We start from the raw sequence: 7404 nt of genomic DNA, 5'->3' as shown, positions 1-7404 counted from the left end.
GAAATACGGTAGTACAGTAAAATTGCGTACTCTTCCGTAAATGTATATGCCACGTTTTCTAAGAGTTGTCATCATTCAGTTTCTGATCGAGCATCAGGGAACATGACAGTAATCGAAAAGCAGCAGATAATCAATCACCTCTTCCTAGTGAGTAGTATCAATTGTGTTTATCTTATGTATGTGTCTGAGAGGAAATAAACATTTTTCAGTTTAAATGTTTTCATTAATTTGTTCATTATTTTCTAAGTACTTAATACTCTACGCCTTCAAAAGATTCTATCTTTCTTCAATTGTACAAGTTGTGGCTAATTCAACTTCTTAGTTTCTACCCCATACAAGGTTATATGTAATATTGAAGGAAGAACGTAGACTGAAAGTATTTGAGACTAAGACGAATATTCGGACCCAAGAGAAACGGGAATGGAGAACGACGGGAACTTCATAACGAGGAACTACATAATTTATACCGTTTACCGAACATTCGAACGTTAGGGTCATCAAAGCTAGGAAGCTGAAGTAGGAAGGCCATTATAGCCAGAATGGAAGAAAATAGAAACGCTTTCAAAGTTTTAACTGCCGGAATGGAGTGGGTTCTTTTGCTCATTTTATCACGTTGTGAGGTCTCTTGAAACCATTTATGTAGTTATAAGCATACAGTGCATACATGTGGTCCACAATATGTCTTTAAATATAATTTAAATAAAAGACTGATACGTAATGCTGCTCTAAATCGATTGTTAATGTAACAAATCATATTACTGAGGCAAAACATAACGCTAAAGTTTCTAAATATTTTTTCTTAAATATCTTTAATCTGAGAGTTAGAACACTTAAAATCGCAACACCTAGTAACACAATATTATATTTAACGATAACAAGTGGAATTATTTTAGTAATCTTAGAAGTAGTCTCCAAAGTTTCAGTAGTAGATCAATTGATTTAGTAGCAAGTCTGTAACTTTCAGTAGTAGTTTTTTGTTATTTTGACAGTAGTTGGGTAAGTTTTAGTAGTAGTAATAGTACTTTCAAATTAGGGGAGAAACCCCTGACAGAATATCCTGCTCCTTCAGGTTAGAGATTGATGTAGCCCGTTGTAAAAAAGCCCGTTGTAAAAAAATCAATTATCAAATACGGATCGAGAAAGGAATGTAAATGAGAAATGGCTACGGCGTACCACAGAAGTACTCACGAGCCGATCGCTTTAAGGCAGTGAGAAGTGAGAAAGGCCCTTAACCAGGTCCTTAACCATAGCTAAAGAAACGAGTTCAAAAACAGCTGAAGATCAGAATAGGAACGTGGAATGTTGGAAACTTGACAGGTAGAAACTGCAAGTTTTCGGAGACGCTAGTAAAAAGAAGAGTCAGTATAACATACATATAGGAGACTTAAGAGAACAAGGAAATAGATAATGGCTTTTATATATATATATATATATATATATATATATATATATATATATATATATATATATATATATATATATATATATATATATATATATAAGGAAGAACCATAGAGAGGAAGAGGTTGGAATTGTTTTGTATAGGAATATGAAGGAGAAATTGTTGGACATTAAGGAATTAAGCGACACAATTATTATAATCAAGCTGGAAGAAAGCGAAACCTGAAATATATTCAATGGTTATGCCTCATAAGTTGTGTGTAAAGATGGGACAAAGTAGGAATTTAGGATGGAGCTAGATAGTTCTAGTAGTAGATCTAAATGGGCATGTACGACAATCGAGATCAGGGTATGAAGGAATACATGAAGAATATGGATTGGAAGATAGAAATAAAGAAGGCAAGAACATTCCACAATGATTATAATATACGATCGTACTATCCTGAATGCTTTCTATAAAAAGGAAGAGCATCTTATTGCATATAATAGTGGTAGCTCAAGGTCTCAGATAAACTTCATTTTATGCAGGAGACAAAATATATGATGCAAATGACTGCAAGGTGATACCAGATGACAGCCTAATAGAGCAACACCGCCTCATAGTAGCCGATATCTACATCAAGGAAAGGTAGGGAGAAAACGAAAAAATGAAAATGAAACAATGCATAAAGGAGAAGATATCTGGTAGCAATTAACAAGAGATGATATATTACAAAGAAGCGAAGAAAAATACTAAGATGGAAATTAGTGTTGCAAAAGGTTATGATTAGTGGTATATCTACCTGGAACAAAAAGCAGGAGGAAAAATAATTTACAAGCTCCCGAAGGTAAGAGAGAGGCAAAAGAAACTTACTTAGCATATGCATCAAGGATGAAAATAGCGTTGTTCTCAAGCAGAAAGAAGATAAGGAAGAGGTGGAAGAAGTATTTTCAGAAATTTCTCAATGACGAAAACCGGAGGGAAACTTATGAAATTCTATCTATGATATCAGGGACGGGTTCGGCCGGTGACCATTGTAGTTATAGAAAATGTCATGTAATAATGAAAAGTTTTAAAGCCACATGAATGGATAATATGCATATCAAAACATGGAAAAGTGTGGGTTAAAATAGGGAAGGAGTGCAGTGGTTTACACGACCTTTTAATAGAATATTTTAACCAGAAAATATGAAATAACAATAGAGAAGCAGGTACTGTTTGTCACTTTAAACAACAAAGGATATATGCAAGAATGTGGAACTATAAAGGATAAAACTTATGAGCGATGCAATGAAACTCTGGGAGAGAGCAACATTAAGGATTGAGACAGAAATAAATTATAACAAATTTGGATTCTTGCTACGACGGTTGACAATACCTGTAATATTTGTTCTTACGATATTAATGGAAAGGTACAGAGAATATCAGAAAGACTTTTATATGGTTTACATCGATCTAGAGAAAGCGTATGACAGAGTGCCACGAGATCTTATTTGGTGGCACTGAAGAGAAAATGTGTTCAGAACACATACTATATCTGTGTAATTCAAGAAATGAATAATGAATGTAGAACATGAGTGAAAAGTGCGCGTGGAATAACAGAAGAGTTCACAGTTATGATGGAACTCAATCAGAAACTTAATCTTAGCCCATACCTTTCTGTAGTTGTGATGGACGAGATTACAAAGGACATCCAAGAGTTTGCCTTGGAATATGGTTGTGAACGATATCGTGATGGTGAGTGTGAGACCAACTCAGCACTAGAAGAGAAATTAGATACCTCCAGAAAAGATATTGGAGAGAAAACGGTTTAGAATTGGTAAAACAAAGAATATTTACATTATTTTCTCATGAAAAATGTAATCTACAATAGAGGAACACGATTTGACGAAGAAGAGGTGGTAATGAAGAGAAAATTCAAGTAATTGGGATCAATACTGAAAGAAAATGTAGGAATAGAAAATGGAAACAGTAGAATTAGCAGTGGTTGAACAAAATAAAGAGAAGTGGCAGGGTTATTGTGTGACCGTAGGGTACCATACGCCATAAAGAAAAGACATGAGAAACAGTAGTGAAACCTGTCATACCACACGAAACGGAATGTTGGACGACGAAGAAAGGAGAGGAACAGAAACTGCGCGTTGGGAGATGAAGATGTTGTAGTGATTGTTTGGAGTGACGCTAAAGAACAGAATTAAGAACGAAATGATCCGGTTAACAGTAAATGTGGGACCAGTAGTAGCAACGCTATAAGGACGTAGATTAAGGTTATTTAGAGAAGACCTTCGGAATACGTAGCTCACCAAGTAGATTGAATAGAACTACCTGGAAAGTGAGCGTGAGGCCAGAAAAATAAGAAGTGGGTAGATTATGTGGAAAACGATATGATACAGTGTGATGTCAAAGCGATCCGGAAAACCGATCATCTAACTGGAAAAAGAGCTTAGAAGAGGTAGTAGTAGTTGAGGATAATAAGAAGGAAACTTGGTATTTTTAAACTATATCTGCAATGCCAAACAAAATTATTCGGCGAAGTTTTTAACCTACCTCGTATATTAGCAAGATCGTAGTAAAGTACACCATGACAATATTAAACCATCAAACAATATAAAAAAAGAAGTAGGCTGACTTTTATGCGTAAAAATGCTTAAGTGCTCAACATAATATAACTTAACATGAAACGGCTACTATAAAAAAAATACAGCTGGAATATTAAAAATAAAAAACGCATTATAACTAATCGATAAGATTCAAGAAAAGTGACGCCGTTCTAGAGCAAGTATTCATTCTTATTTTTGACGATATATTACCAGAATATACTCCAAAATAATATAAACACGCGTTCACGTTAAATGACATTGAAATAATTTTAATAATAGAACCATTAGAAAAGTGATAATCTTATATCTTAAGCATTATTGTACATAAAAGTTACATAATACTTTTCCTCATCGTATTGTTTAATAATACGGAATTTTAACACATTATACAGAAAGAATTGTGGCGACTATGCAGTGAAATATATGAAACAGGAGAATGGCCAAGAGATTTTCTGAAAACGATCATGATACCGATGGCTAAGAAATCGAACCCAAAGAGATGTGAGGATTATAGAACTATTAGTCTCATATCTCATGCAGCTAAAATTCTGCTCCGAATACTGAACAGAAGGTTATATGGAAGAACAAATAAAGATGTTGAGGAAGAGCAGTTCGGGTTCAGAAGAGGCAAAAGCACAAGAGATGCTATTGGATTATTAAGGATGATCGGTGAAAGGTTTATAGAAAAAGGAAAAGAGGTGTATGTTGTATTTATTGATCTAGAAAAGGCTTTTGACCGCGTGAATTGGGAATTGTTGTTGGGAGTTCTAACCAAGATAGGGTTGAAATGGAAAGATAGAAGACTCATAAGAAAATTATACATGAACCAACAAGTAAGTGTTAGGATAGGGGAAGAATTGACGGAATTGAGTGCAATTGGAAGGGGAGTTCGACAAGGATGCTGCCTCTCGCCAACACTATTTAATGTCTATCTAGAAGAAATAGTGAAAAAGAGCCTACATGATGATGATGGCATTTCGGTAGGAGGTAGAATGATTAGATGTATAAGATTTGCAGACGATATGGCGCTTGTTGCAGAATCTGAAAAGAAAATCAATAAAATGTTAGAAAAAATGAGAAAGGGCTTTGAGGAATATGGGATGAAAATAAATGTTAGAAAGACAAAAGCCATGGTGATTGGAACGAAGGGGTCTGTGTCAAATATAAAAGTAGGAGGGGAGAAAATAGAACAAGTGAATAGTTTTCGATACCTGGGTAGTGTTCTTAGTAATGACATGAAATGCGAACGTGAAATAAAAGCAAGGATAGGAATGGCGAAAGAAGCCTTTAAAAGAAAGAAAAGTCTGTTTTGTGGGACCTTGGACAAAGATTTGAGAAAAAGACTCATAAAATGCTTCGTGTGGAGTGTTGTACTGTATGGGGCGGAAACGTGGACATTACGTAAAGGTGACGAAAATCAACTGGAAGCCTTCGAAATGTGGGTGTGGAGAAGAATGGAAAGAATTAGTTGGGTCGAGCGGGAAACGAATGAGAGAGTGTTAGAAATGGTGGGTGAGAAAAGAACACTTTTAGATATTATTAGGAAGAGGAAGAGAAACTGGTTGGGACATTGCCTAAGAAGAGATTGTATCATGAGGGACGTCCTAGAGGGTATGGTGGCGGGAAAGAGAGGGAGGTGCCGAAAGAGACTACAATTAATGGATGATATTAAAACAGAAAGATCATACGCGAAGACGAAAAGGTTAGCGGAGGACCGTGGAGCATGGAAGCTTCTCAGCTGCAGCAAGTGACCTGCCAATAAAGGCAGAATATCTATGATGATGATGATACAGAACACTACACATCATAATCCTATTTAATATAGAAGATTCAATATGCTATGTTCATAAGTCTAGTTGTTATGGATTATCGGATAAATAGGATTATATTCAACTACTACAAGCTAGCACTAGATGAGAATCAAACATCATGAATATTTCTTTTTTAAAAAAATCGTATTTGTTTCTGAGCTTGTGGATTCTTAATCGTTGCTTCTCTAATAGTGGTACGCCTGTGTATAATAATGTATATATAAATTGCGTATAAACAAAATGTGGAACTTTATTTTGATAACATAATATTCAAGTAGTATTCCCAGCACTATTTTGACTAAGTCCTTACAAGTAAGTTGATACACCTAAAAATCCCTATGGAAATGTTAATACTGAATATATGATCATGTATTAAAATGCCATTATATAGAACTTAGGTTCATAAAATTATAATATTTATCGTTATTTGCTAGAATTCCTTTATACAATCTATTTTTGATCTATGCCATTTGTTTCTGGCAGAGATGGAAAAAGAACCGGTTCTGACCCGCTTTTCAACCGGTGCAAACTCTAAGAACCCATGCTAAAGATATGAATTTGTCCGGGGCGTTTTCACAAAAACCGGTTCTTTTTCCATCCCTGCTTTCTGGAAACATCCCCAAAAAACGTTTGTATTTCACTGGACCTCTTTCCCGTTAATATTGGGTTCTAATCTCGAGACGAAACTTCATTATACTTTGCTTGTGGATATGTTACATTAGCTATGTGAAAAGGTATTCTACAGTATAGGTTTCTTGTGCAATCAAGGAGAAAGTTATAATTACTGTTATTGAATTTCTAATAATTCATTATTTGAATTATGGATTCTTCGAATATTCGTTATTCAATTATTCAAGTATTTTTGTTTGAATAATTATTATGATAATGAATAATTATAGGTACGATTCTTAGAATAGTGAAGTATACGAATATTGAAGACTAATATTTATATATTCAAATATTCGATTAAAAAGATATTCTGCTTACGAATATTCAAATAATTTTAATATGTGTAATTATAATTAAAAATTAATTGCTGAGCTCTGGCTCCATTTCGTTTCCCTTCTTTTATTCTAGTGTACCTGAACATTTATTCAAATTATACGTACGGTATGGCAAAGTATATAAAATAACCGGTAGCCTCAGTTCACTTTTAACGTTCTGATTGACTCCCCGTCCGTGATGTCATGTGGAGGGACTTTTGCTCATCTTGAAACAGTACACCAACTACCGTAATTATATGTATACAGCATTTCACTTGTTCTCTTGAACGATAAGTCGCGATACCCAAGGATGCTATAAAATAGAGGACCTGCTCATATGTGTCTTCATTCTATTAAGTGAATGAAGCCAAAGAAAAACCACAATTGACACCTCTGAATGGCTATTCTCGTTTCTACAATATATGTTGGCTCAAATCATTGCGACCTTCGAATGTAGGCATGTAGTGTGCCTCTCGTTTATTTATATTTAAGTCGTTGCTTCGAATTTATACTATAGTATGGTCATGCTGCACGCATGGGTGTACGAATAGCAATAACAAGAATTTACCCGGAATAATCTTTTATATGTAAGAAAATCACCTATCATAGGATACATATAGCTTTGACCT

The sequence above is a fragment of the Thermobia domestica genome, chromosome 5 (assembly GCF_964235325.1).
Source record: "Thermobia domestica chromosome 5, izTheDome1.hap1.1, whole genome shotgun sequence".
Taxonomy (NCBI): domain Eukaryota; kingdom Metazoa; phylum Arthropoda; class Insecta; order Zygentoma; family Lepismatidae; genus Thermobia; species Thermobia domestica.
Note: the sequence above shows the minus strand (reverse complement) of the source record.